The following is a 14,759-nucleotide window of genomic DNA, read 5'->3' on the forward strand; positions in this document are numbered from 1 at the left end:
ATTTTTATGAATACTATGTCTATAAAGTACACATGTTTATCATATATGTTTTATATTTAATAATACTGACTGCTCCATAGTATACATCTAATTTTCAACCAGAACCACCTACAAATATTCATCCTTACCTCTCTCACCAATCTTATTTGTTAATGCTATGGAGTTCAAATAATTGGGAAAGGAAATCAATTAAGTATCACTTAGGGGCTATAAGTGTGTTATAAATGTGAAGTACTTTGAATGTGCTTATACTGCACATAAAACATCTTTACACTTAGTGGTTTTGTTAAGATATTGCTTACTATGCAACATAAAGTCTGAATGGAAGAATCTAAAAGAAAATGGAGAAATGAAATAATATATATTCCCACTATAATGGGAATATGGAGAAACTCTAAGGATGAGGAAAGTTTTTTATCATAACTGGGGAATAGGGAGATTATCTTTGAAGAAAATGAAATACCATTTAATTTCATTTTACTTAACTGATCTTCAGAGCCTCTTAATTTCATCTTCCTTTTAAAGTCAAGATTATGAAATACTGTAATATACTTTTATAGCACCCAGAATTTCATTCCACTTATTCATATAATATTTGATATAAAATGATTCAAGATGGTGAGTAATATGCAAAAATTTGTAGGGCTAAGGCTCCAAACCACCAACTAAATGAGCCTGGAATTTGATCAGATATGTTTTGCTCAAATAACAGCTCTACACTTATCAATTCTCTCATATTTTACAACTTACTTATACCCTGTATCTTAGTTCTTAATCTTTGAAAATAAGCTATTAACTAAGTGCTGTGAGTAACAGAAATGGTATGTGCAGAATGTCCATCAGAAGATCTGGCACCTACTTGACATTCTTTATTTATCTTTGACTCATATTTCACAAAAGGAACAGCATTTGAATATATACTTTGTAGGTATAAATTCAGGACTTACTCTGAGACCAGACATACATCTTTAATTATCAATATACAACATATCTGCATACATCCAAAGCATCTGATCAAGTCTAATGTAGTCACTGTCTTTCCATTACTCGTGTTTTTTTTCCAATACCTAGTGATCAGAATAGTCTTCCTCTACTACTCGAATGATTTCTTTTCTGATATTTTGCCTTTTTCATGTTACTGATATCTTCAGGGAAAGCACAACATTCAAAAACTTTGACAACCTGTGCTCCCACTGTTCTCTAAATGCATGTGCTTCTGTTGACTAATCTCCAGGTTAAAAAATGTTTTATCTCACCTTCACCTTCATTAGGAATTTATTTGCCCCTGCATAATAATCTCTCCACCTCTTCATTTCAAATTTTAATCCATTTTCAATGTTAATGAAAGTTTTATTGAAAGTTTTCTCCCAACTTGATGTGTATTCAAATGCCATTTGAACTGTTTTTCTTATATCACATTTATAGAGAACTTATATACATACACATGCATATATGTAAATTTTTATTCTTAACACATTATCTAGGCTAATTAAATATACTTGAAAAAAAACTGCTTTACTGCTGTCTTTTCAGCTATTCTACTTTTCATTATAAGACATGGTATGGTATGTAATGGGAACTTAATAAATATTAGACATAATTAAATTAAAAGCTTGAGGGTTTTGTTGTTGTGTTTAGAAACAACTGTGTGTTTCTAAAACTAGTGCAAGCATCTAGTTAACATATTTAAGGTCAATTAACTTTCAGGAAGGTATCAAAAGATTGATGATAATAAGAATTCAAATTTGAGGGGAAGACGGCAGCAGTCATTTCCTTCGATGTCCAATACAGACCCTACATTAAGATTAAAGCTAGTGAGGGAGTTGAAATCTTTGATGAAATAAGATTGCATAATATCTCACAGCAACTCTGTCACCCTAGTACCATGGGTTAAAGCATTTTCCATTTGGAATCCAGGGCAATTTAAAAGGATTATTGATTTTTTCCCCCCTACTTATAAATGAGACTCACATATTAGGGTTGAGAGCTGCAGACACAACAGAATGACCTTTCTACTTGGCTTCTTTTTCAAGCACAAACAGAATCACTTTCAGTGGTTAAGAGGATAGCAAGCAATACATTTTGTAATTGTATTAACTGTTTATATTTTGAGCACAAAATTTAGAGACACATTTAATTTTTTAACATATCAGTTCTACTCAAGTAGCTTTGGAAATCTCAAGAGCTAATTTTATCTTTTCTATTCCTATTATTGGAAACTCATGTTCTCATGCATCAGCACAAATACACAAGTTCAATTTGAAATCATTGCTTTATTAAAGGTACAAGGCCTTACTTGATCTTATTTTAGACGTTAGATTTAAAATAAACTTATTGATTTCCACCTTGTTATCTTATGGGAAAGAAGTCTAAAATATGAAACAGCGGAAGGGCCCAAATAAAGCTGTCATTCAAATAGAAGTTGAGGACTTGCGAGTTACTAATATCAGACTTTTCATTTTGCATCTTCCAAATTTCACCATGAATTGATTAGGGACTTAATGAAAATGAGTTGAACCTCGACAGATTTCCTGAATTTATATACTTTCTCAGGAATATAAAGTAAGTATTTGCTCTAACATTTTTGTGATCTCTTTAAGTCATTTCTCATTTAAAACATTTTTGTTTGGCTTTGATGTGGGCTTTACACCCAACTGTACTCAAGATTTAATCCTGGGTTTGTGCTCAGGGATCACGCCTGATGGTGCTTGGGGCCCCTTTCACAGTGGTGGCAGGAATTGGTGGCATGCAAGAGCCTCTGGGTCTGAAGTTGGAGTGATGTAACACAGCAGGTAGTGTGTGTTACTACCTGCTTGGTTCAATCCCAGACATCTCATATGCTCCCCAAGCACAGACAGGAGTAATTCCTGAGTGCAAAGCCAGGAGTAACTCCTGAGAATTATTAGGTGTGCTCCCCCCCAAAAAAAAGAACCTCTGGATATGCCCCTCATACCAAAAAGAAAAAGAAAAAAAATATATCAGAAAAAAATTGTTTAGCTTTCTAAGCTTATAAATTCGATGTTAGTAATCAATTGTAATTTCTCAGCTCCAAAGCCTATCTTCATTGCCTGTTACTTAGAAATAGACTGTTTCCTAATGTTGTTTTAATTCTGAGACTTTCTCCTTAGCTTATAGACGGCTGTCTTTCCCTTTCCCTTGATGTGATGCCTATGTTCTAAACTCCTACAAGAAAATTAGAAATACTGAACTGTACTCCACCCAAATGACCTCATTTAAAGATCTTACCTTCAAATATGGTCACAGTATAAATAGCTTGGGGTCAATTACCTTCAACATCCAAACTTTGCAGAACACACTTCTACCCATGACCTCTGTAATTATCCTCCCTTGTGGGATGCTCAATATCAAGGTTTGCCAATGAAGGTATCAAGAACACACTAAAGGAAAGGGGAGTTAGTTTCTTTCTCTGGTTTGGTATACTCCTCTAGAACAGATTCTACAACATAGAACAGTACTACTAAGTTCTATGGTTACACCCCACACACACACACTCTTGCAATGGCAGCATGTGTGCAATTACTCCATGGAAAACTTTCACCAGATTTCTCTTGGAAGGGGCTTCAACAATCGGCGATATGACATCTACCTTAAACAGATTCTGGGTACCCTCCTTGGTCTCCGGCAAAGCATGATGTTTCTAACCCCTGCCCCCGCCCCCCCAAAAAATTTCACAAAAGCTTAGTCAGGCACAGCCAAGCAACAGATTCACAAACTTTGCAAAGGTGCAATCCTTTAGGGACAATTTCCCCCAACATCCTAACAATCACTGACAGTGTTACTTCCTGTGAATGTTCTCTCAGGACTCAGTTATGACCTCCATTGACAATCGAGAATCAGGGACTCTTTCTTGTTTGCCAAGGTGTCAAAAATCAGATGGGCCAGACAAGTAATGCGATTGGGAGATAACTGCTGGATTAAAGCTGTTACCAGCTGGATTCCACAGGATGTCAAAAGAACTCCTGGCCGCCCACCTACACAATGGTCAGACTTCTTTGTCAAAACCCTGAACGAACAGTTTGAGGCTCTTCGTGTTCCTGGAGCGAGCAGACACCATTGGGTTACACTAGCACATGATAAGGACGAATGGAGACATTATTGGTGCCTGCTCAAACAAATCGATAAGCAATGGGATGACAAGTGATACATGTAAAAGAACATTAATAATAAGGAATAAGCAAACTTCCATGCAATGGACCTGGTATTATACATGGGAGTCATGGGGAAAAAAGACTCCTGTATTTTCTTCTACACAGAAACATTTTCTATGTGTTTTTGAACTCTCCATTAACAGCAGACTGTAATCTATTTACTCCCAGGTCCCCTAAGCACCACCAGCGTGACCCCTCTTTACAGAGACAAGAATAGACCTCGAGCCCTACTGGATATAATGCCGACCCCGAAAAAGGAAAAAATAACATAAGAAACCACACAATTTTTCCATTTTTAAAGCTATTCATTGAAAATGAAAATTGACATTTATTCAATTTCCATATTAAAGGAATATAATTGCTGTATATTATTTAAATAAGAAGCATTTAATATATACAAAATATATTAAACCAAAGCATTTAGTAGATATGAAATATATTAAATAATTTTTATTTAAAAATAATAGACATTAAAAGTAACAGAACAGATGGCCCTGGGGACATAGAGGCAGTATGGTAATGGTGTGGTGTGGCAACTAATAAAACACCTTGGGGGGGGCAGAGAGACAGTATAGCAGGTAAGATAGTAAGATGTATATAGCTGACCCAGACTGAATGCCTAGCACCACAAACGGTACCCTGAACACTGCCAAAAGTCATCCCTAATCACAGCCGATGTGCCCCTCAACCAATAAAGTATAACGTAAAGTGTATAAGTATAGAATGTCATTTAATTTTAAAATTATTTTTAAAATACTTTTAAAAATAATCTCTAGAGTGCCTCTCCCATTCTGCGATTGAGTCTATTGTACTTTATATTATATTTATATAATATATTTTATATAATATAAATTTATTTAAAAATAATTTAATTCAAAATAAATTAAAAAGTATAATTCATGGGAAAATATTTTCTGTACTATCTCTTTACACAGGAACATTTTCTACACACTTATCTCTCCAATAATAATACATTGAATTCTGTTTACTCCAGGTATAGAAAAAGAATTATAATTTAGGATCCTTGTGTGGTTGGCTCCTTTTTAGAAAAAATTTATTTATTGGGGGAGTGGGTTGGGTCACAGCTGGCAATGCTAAGGGGTTACTCCCGGCTCTGCACTTAGCATTGTTTCCTCATGGTGCCCACTAGAGCCCCTGACCATAGCTAGTCCTGACCTAGTCCAAAGCAAAACTGACCTAAACCAAACCAAACCAACCTGTACATATACAACCAGAGATACATGTTTATAAAGAGAATTTTTAAGACCTGTTCTCACAATAATTTTCATATCTATAATACATTTTTATTAACTGTAATAAACATCAATTCATTACAGCTAGGAATTATTTCTTGTAATGGAATGAACATACATGTTGACTCTCTCAGTTATTTTCCCCACTCTCATCGTGACTGTTGACAACCAACCCTTTCTCTGGGTCTGTATTTTTGGGTATATTTTTAGATGTCACAATGACAGGTCATACAGCCTTTGACATTCTCTGGCCATCTTACTTCACTTAGTTCATAATACCCTCAAGGTCCATTCATAATGGACATTGATCCCAAATAATCGCTGGACTTCTCTCATTTTGTAGTTGAAGATATATATATATATCTTATTTATATATATGTGTGTGTATATATATATACCACATTTTCTTTCATCATTCATTTGATGATGGACTCTTAGATTGTTTCCATAGCTGGGATATTGTGAACAATTCTGAAAATTTCTTGTAAGCACATAAATTTGTTGTTGGTAATGTCCTTTTTCTTTTGGCTAAATACCCAGAAGAGGAATTGTTGCATCATATGAAATTTTATTTGTAACTTTTGGGAAAGCCTTCATACTGATTTCCATCGTGACTCACTGCTTTATATCCCCCCAACAGTGCATATCTTTATCAACACTTAGCCTGCTTTGTAGTTTTAATTATCATTCCACCAGATGTGAGTGTTCTCTCTTACTGTGGCTTTAAATTATGTTTTTCTAACTATTTGTGAGGTTGGAAAGTTGCCCACATAGCTGTTGGGCCCATAGATGTGTTCTTGGTGAAAATACCGATTCAGTTACTCTGCCCCAATTTGTAATCAATTTTTCCAATATATAAGTTCTTTATATATTGATGTATTAAAAGATGGTACTTAGACTATTTGGGATATAAACTCTTATCAGATAATGATCTGCAAGAATTTCCCTTTCTACGTTTAAATTTACATCTATTATAAATAATTCTAATTTTATTTTTATTAATTTCTTTTGAAAACCAACATTATTCTAGTATTTTTGTTTATGATGGATAAATTGAAAAAGCTCTAAAGTATATAATGATATTTATACATCTATTGTGCATATATCTCAAAATTATTGCCTAAATCTGAGTAATTTATATCCGTCAACTGACAGAGCTATTTTTCAGTGAAAACAATAAATATATGCTTTTTCTCTCAGTATTTCTAGTACACAAGAGAGTATTAATTATAGTCAAGATATTTTCCAAGTGGTCACCAGAGACTCTCTTGCATATCTTAAATTCTGGCAAATACTTTCCAATAAACATGTCTAACATTCTGCTCTATGCTTCCAAAAGTTCCTGTTTTAGATTTCACCAATTAACTTGAGTTATGAAGTAGATATCAGCTGTGCCTGGCTTATTTTATAGAGTCATAGTATCCCCTACATGTATGAAGGTTGTAGCAAATAATAAATCTTTGCTTTTAACAGTCACAACTTTATTCTGTGTGTTTGTGTGTTATGCATGTGTGATGTGTATGTATCACATATATTATGCACATGTATCACATACATATCAATCAATCACAATATCCCGTTAATCACCGATTTCTTGCGGGCTCAGTAACATCTCATTTTGTTCTTTCCCTGAGATCTTAGAAGTCTGTCTCGACTCAGCCCTCCTAAGGATGTTGCACTGGGGGCTCTTCAGGGTCAGGGGAATGATATCCAGCTTGTTACTGGATTTTGCATATGAATACACCATGGGAAGCTTGCAAGGCTGTCCCATGTGGGCAGGAAACTCAGAAGATTGCCAGTTTCTCCCAGAGGGAGAAGTAGGCTAAAGATATCAGCCTCGAGCTTCTGAGAGCTTGCTTTTAAGTATCTCTCTGGATGTTGGCCATTGGTGGGATTTCACACACCTGGGTTCCTCACATACATATACTCATATCAAATTTTTCTTAAGTCACCTGTTCTTATATAAGTGGGCTATTTTCATACACTAATGTCCTAAAATTCCTATAATAGACAATAAAAGAGTACATATTGCTTTGATATTCATTTTCTGAATATACTCACCCAGAAGTGGAATAACCAAATTTTCTATCTGGTGGTTGTGTTATTTTTTTTAAGAACTTTTAGAGGAGGCTCAAATTGATAATCCAGAAGCCATAGCAATTTGCATTCCTGCTGTAAGTCTACAAGGGTTTCCATTTCTCCATATCCTGCACAGCATTTGTTAGATTTCCTCATTTTGGCCATAGCCATTCTACCTAGGGTGAGGTTATAGCTCATTGTGATTTCAATCTTGCATTTCCATGATCAGTGATACTGAGCACATTTTCACATACTAATCATCCATGTGAATGTCTGTCAAGAAAGATACATTTGGATCCTTTCCCTCTATTTAATCTTGTGGCTTATTGTCTATAGATTTGAGTTAATTATACATTTCTTGTATTAGTGTTAAGTATATGGGGTTTTTTTTCCATATATAACCCCCCTCCCAGTTGATTGACTGTTTTTCAGTTTAGAACCTACTTAGTATAATACAATGTGGGTTTTTTCCTATTTTTCATTTTTAAAACAAGACCCTTTTGTTTGGGGGGTCATATCCCAAATTGTGTTGCTAATACTAGAATCAAAACAATTTATCCTAAATTCGTCATCATTATCATCATCATCATCCCATTGATCGTCAAATTTCTCAAGCAAGCTCAGTAACATCTCCATTCGTCCTAGCCCTGAGATTTTAAAAGAGTCTCTTTCCTTATCTTTCCCAACGATGCTGCATTGGAGGCTCTTTCAGGATCAGGGGAATAAGACCCATCATTGTTACTGGTTTTGGCATATAAATACACCATGGGGAGTTTGTGAGGCTCTCCCATGTGGGCAGGAAACTCTTGGTAGCTTGCCAGGTTCTCCCAGAGAAAGGAATTGGCTATAATATGTCCCAAGTCTGCTTTGCGCTTCCGGGAGCTCGGTTTTAAGTCTCTGGATATTGGCCATTGGTGGGATTACATGGCGCTGGGGACAGTCCCTGGGTGTAACTGCCTAGCTACTGGAAAATGGGAAATCTGGGCAGAAGAGGCCCAGTCTCGATCGAATCTGATCTGGTTCTAGTCTCCTAATATATTATATTTTTCCCAAAGTGTGTTCTTGCATCAGCTGTAATGCTAATGACTCCTGCTAAATGCATATATAGCATGGGTTTTAAAAAGAGCATATTATATAATTTTTCATAAACAATAGAGTGAGTGGTTAAGATTTGTTTATTTTTGTAAAATTGAAACTCACTCCAGACATATGCCAGGAGATTGAAAAGTTACTGTACTATAAGAAAACCTATTCAGGCGGCCGGAGAAATACTCCAGACTGGAACCCGGGCCAACAACACCAGGGATCCAGACAGAGGAGGTACAGCTGGGACGCCTTCTCCAAATGGAGCCCTGGCGACACTGAGCAGCAACTAACACGGCTCTGTTGCGGGACTGGAACACATCCGAACCGCGCGGCCGCTAGCATGGCCGCGCGACTTTTTCTAAAAACTGAAAACATACAATCTTTTAATGGAAAACCAATTATCAAATGCTTCCTTAGTAAGGCTGTCTTTCTTGGGGGGAAACTCCAACAACAATAGTGAGTTTTGTTTTGCAATATGGAACGTAATCAAGGTAAAGAGAAAATGTAGTGAAATTCATCACTTATACAGTGGGGGGTGGGGGGCAGGGGGGTATGCTCGGGATTCTGGTGGTGGAATATGGGCACTGGTGAAGGGATGGTGTTTGAATATTGTATAACTGAGACATAAACCTGAAAACTGTGTATCTTTCCACATGGTGATATAATAAAAATTTAAAAAAAAAGAAAACCTATTCAATATGTTGTCACTTTTTCACTGGCTTCAACTCAAACTCACACACACACACACACACACACACACACATACACACACAATTGACAAAACATTTTCCTTTCCTACTGAAGCTTTTATGATGCGTTATCATTAACCAGTCTTTTATTATGTTTAATAAAATAGCCAATTGAAACAAACAGTTCTGAGACTGGCATACTTTTCAATCTCTTAAAATAAAATTTAATTTATTTCCTTTAATATCAAAACTTCTCTAACACAAGTGGATGCTTAAATTTTTCTAAATATGGAACCAATGTAGAAACTGTATCCTAAATTATTTTCTAGTAATTCCATAATTTCAGGTCTTAAATTTTGGTGTCTTGTCTATTTTTAGTATTTATCTGGTGTGAGATTAGGGTCCAATGTCTTCCTTGTGTGTGTGGGTATCTAACTTCCCACCTCATTTGTGATGTCATGTGTATGTCTTACCATGTGTATGTCTTTTGAAACATTTTTCTGTTGGGCTGGAGCAATAGCACAGTGGATAAGGCATTTGTCTTGCACGTGGCCAACCCAGGTTCGATTCCCAAAATCCCATATGGTCACCAGAGCACCGCCAGGGGTAGTTCCTGAGTGAAAAACCAGGAGCAACTCCTGAGCATCGCTGGGTGTGACCCAAAAAGCAAAAAGCAAAAAAAAAAAAAAAAATAGAAAAAGAAAGAAAAAAAGAAAAGAAACATTTTTATGTTCATGGATCCATGTCAAAACTCAGATGACCTTAATTGTGTGAACCTTTTGAGCTCTCCCATGTCTTCTTGGTCTGCATGTCTGTGCACTACTGCTATAGTGCTTTGATGACACTGCCTTTAATATGCCATGCACCTTAATGTCATCAGCTTTGCTCCCTGTACTCATTATAGCTTTGGATCTATTTGGGTCTTTCATTGATTCCTGTGTATATTTTTCAGCATCAATCATTGGACCGTTTAACTTTATCATCAACCGTGTGTTAACAGTGTGTTAACTCCTTCAAGAAAGCTTCCTATGCGTTCAAGATCACGAGGATGGAGTGCTCAGAGGGAACTTGGCCACCTTATCACAAAGACCCCAGAGAGCTCCCACAGCAGCTTCCTCTGTTGCTTGGAGTTGAATGTATTATATGTTTAGAGAGATAGTATGCAAGTATACAAGGTAAGACACTTTCTCTGTATGTGGAGTGATGGTTCAACCCATGACATGTAAACCAGGGACATCATGGCAGAAAGGGCCCACATCACAGCTCCTTCCTTACCTTCTGTGTGCTGCCCCACCAACCAGGATGGGCAGAGAAGACAGAGGACAATCTCCAGTTTACTCTCTCAGCAACTTTCTTTTTTTAATTTTGTATACATGTATATTATTTTTTAATGAATCATCATGAGGTACAGTTACAGACTTACAAACTTTCGTGCTTATGTTTCAGTCATACAATGATCGAGTACACATCCCTCCACCAGTGCCCATTCTCCTCCACCAATGTTCCCGATATCCCTTCCACCACCACCACCCAAACTTATCCCCCTCTGTCTCTGTGGCAGGCGGATTCCCTTTTACTCTCTCTCTCCTTTAGGGTGCTTTTATCTGCAATGCAGGTATTAAGTGGCCGTCATGTTCGGTCCATAGTCTACTTTCAGTACACATCTCCCATCCTGAGTGGGTCCACAAAGCATCTTTTACTTGGTGGTCTCTTCTTTACCTGAGCTGCACATGGTAATTAAACTTTTCCATTTAAAAAGGCAATAGAAGTTCTGAACAGCAGAATAACAGATGCTTCGCAAAATATTGAGGAGCTCCAAGATGAGGAGGAAACTGCGAAGAAACAACTTAAAGTGGAAAATAGTCTGAAGAGAAATGATGAGCATAGACGGGAACAATGGGATGAGTAAAAGAGAACAATACAAGAATCATTGAGTCCCTGTAGAACAGGAAGGCAAATGTGATGAGTAAACAACTGTTGAAGTCCTGGATAAGAACTTCCCCGAGTTGAGAATTACTGGCACCGAGATCTAAGAAGCCTGAATGGTTCCAGTAAAAATAAACCCAGTTAGGAAAACCCCAAGACACATCATATACAAAATGACAAAATTAAAAGATAGAGACAGGATATTCAATGCAGCAAGATCAACAAATAAGCTTACATACACAGGAAAGCCCATAAGATACACAGCAGAATTATCAAATGATACTCTACAAGTCAGACAATATAGAAGGATATAGTACAAAAAATAAATAAAATTAACACATGACCAAAATTACCCGATCCAGCTAGATTATCATCCGTATTTGAAGGAACAATACAGAGATTCATGGACAGGCAACAGCTTAGAAAATTCTCAGCCTTGGAGTCAGTTTTGCATGAAGTGTTAAAAGTGCTCCTTTACAGGACAGGAGAGACTTCCTGTCATGTGGCATTGAGTATGGCACTCACTAATGTTGCATATGATTGTCCTCCACTAGATTAAGAGAGGCTCCAAATATATAGAAATTCATCTTCATAAATTGGCTTCAATTTATTTATCTTTTGATAATTCTGTTTGCCTTTTCTTTAAGATGTATTGGACCAAGTTAATATGAAATAAATTTGTTCAATAAATTTATTTATTATTCTCACCTGCAAAGGTGAGATTGCTCAAGAGTGACAGGGGTATTGGTGGAGGGAAGGGGACATGGGTGGTAGGATTGGTGCTGGTACATTGTATGTCTGAAACACTCTAATAAGGTGTTCTGTAAATCACAGCATCTCAATAAACATCCCCCCCCAAAAAAAAACTAGGCAAGATATATCATAAGCCTGAATAATAAAATGAAAGAGCCTGTGCTCCTAAAAAATAAAATAAATAAAGAGAATCACAGAATCATTTCCACATTTTAGTACTGCTAATCATGTTGTAAAAGAAAAACATGATACTTAGCTCTGCAGAGACACAGTAGACCTCTCCATGAACACCGAGTAGGAGGAGTGAGATGCCTCTGGTCCTCCTTGTTCATACTGCACGAGTCAAAGAGAAAGTCCCACTAGCACCAGAGCACTGACCTGGAGCAGTAATACCAGACTTAATCCATGTGCTGAACCACCCACCTCCTGCATCTCTCCATGTCTTCCGCTGTGAACAAAAGAGTGCTGAGGTCACAAGGGATAAAGATATCGCCATTGCTGTACACAAAATGCTTCCCACAATCGGTAGGATGACAGGAGCCCTCAAACAGAAACATCTCTCTGCTTCCCGAACAATTATTTTTTTTAATTTGCTTTTATTTTATAATGTAGTTCACAATATTTGATTACATTTACTATTCAAACACCAATCCCACCACCAAATTTGGGATGTTTCCATCCCAAGCCTCAATTCCTGCCCCAAGGCACAACCAAAATAATATATTTTGTATTTTCTGTAATGAAAACCCCCTGAAAGTGCTCCCCAAAAGTATCCATAGATGAAACAGTGTGAAGACTGTTCAATTTTGGCAGGGGCCATTAAGATGTTCTTTAGGACATCACTAACATGTTGTTAAAGGTTGAATGATGTGAACTTTTGTATATATATATATATATATATCTGAAAATATGTATCTATGCATATATATGCATATATTTTTCCTCTATGATTTGTTGCCTACTATTTGCATCACATCAAATGTGGCATGGTACATATGGAGGATGAGTAGGGAGTGTCTTATGATATGTCCAGGCCTCGCGGTCCAGGAATACATTTGCTCATGCCAGAGGCTCGGCCTGAGCATGTAGGGAGTGGCCTTGAATGTGGAGGTGGTTGGGTTCTGGAGATTTTTCAGCTGCTGGAGCTGGGTCCCTTAGGGCGGAGAAGATTCTCATCCACTCCCCTCTGGGGTGCCCTGAGTGAAACAGCCTGGCACCGAGTCCAGTGGCATGGCTATGGCGGGTGTCATGTTGCTCCCTTCTGGGGAAAAAGCCATCCCACATGGTTATTAATGGGAATGGGACTTGAAGTTGTGTCAAGATTAAGGAAAATTAGAACCGAAGACTTTTTTTTTAATGGCAAAGAAGCTCTTGGTTCCATTGGGGGAGGGGGAGAAATGTGTTCCCAGATTTAAGCCAGTATCTGTCCTTTCCAATAACTTCGCTGTCATCTTAGAAATTAACAGAAAAGGTACGTAGGCATCAGAAGTAGGAGAGATTGGATGACATCTGTGCAAAGAGGTTAAGTTAATATGTAACATCCCATGGAAGGAAACACTAAGTCAGTAACCCAGGAGAACTCAGGGACAAGGTTTTCAACTATGGTAGGTTCACAATAGCAAGTGTCTCCAGGGTGAATGAAAAATGATACACAAAGCAGACAGATAGCATCAGAGCGAGGACCAAAAACTGATCAAGAATCAATGATCAACACTTGAGACAAAATAATGATTTTTCTGAGGAGTCTAGCACATGGATTCCACTTGGAAAACGGGAGAAGTGAAGGGGGATCACTCAATTACAGTGACCCCTCCTACGGTCAGAGAGGGGAGCCAGAATGAATTGACCCTCATGCCCTGGCATTAGAAATAGGAGCTAAGGAGGTGGACATTGGGCCACTGGGATGGGGCTTTGAGAGGGAGGTTAATGCCCATATGGGAGAGACCCCAGACAGCTGCCTACCAGCTTCCTCTGCTACCCAGGGTAGAATCCATCTCTCCTCACCTACTTTCTACCATTGGATGCTGCCAGTTGAAGGCTAGGAAGTCCTCAACAGGCCCCAGCAGACACCTAACCCTTGATTTCAAACTTCTCCACATGCATAACTGTGAGAAAAATATATTGTTTAAGCCCAGCTGTGTTGGGGTATCTTCTACTTAGAAGTGTCTAATCACTGCATGACTGTATCACTGCCATCCCTTTGTTCGTCAATTTACTCAAGTGGGTGACAGTAACATCTCCATTCGTCCCAGTCCTGAGATTTTAGCAGCCTCTTTACTCGTCTTTCCCAACGATTGGAGGCTCGTTTCAGAGTCAGGGGAATGAGACCTGTTATTGTTGCTGTATTTGGCATACCGAATATGCCATGGGGAGCTTGTCAGGCTTATCCCTGCGGGCAGAATACTCTCGGTAGCTTGCAGGGCTGTCTGAGAGGTATTTATTTATTTATTTGTTTGTTTATTTATTTATTTTTGCTTTTTGGGTCACACGCAGTGATGTACAGGGGTTCGTTACTCCTGGCTCTGCACTCAGGAATTACTCCAGGCAGTGCTTGGGAGACCCTATGGGATGCTGGGAATTGAACCCCCAGGCCAGGAAAACGCCCTCCTTGCTGTGCTCTCGCTCCAGCCCCGTCTCCTCCATGCATCTTGGGGCCACTGCATGGGTTGGGAGGACCCCGGAGACTCTCGGAGACAGAACTGACCAGGGTCCCCCCGAGGGGCTTCTCCTTGGCTGCCACTGCACCCCTGCCGAGCACCCCTCCCTGCCCTACAGGAATGTCGGTTTTCCGTCTCGGAGCACTG

The sequence above is a fragment of the Sorex araneus genome, chromosome 2 (genome assembly GCF_027595985.1).
Source record: "Sorex araneus isolate mSorAra2 chromosome 2, mSorAra2.pri, whole genome shotgun sequence".
Taxonomy (NCBI): Eukaryota; Metazoa; Chordata; class Mammalia; order Eulipotyphla; family Soricidae; genus Sorex; species Sorex araneus.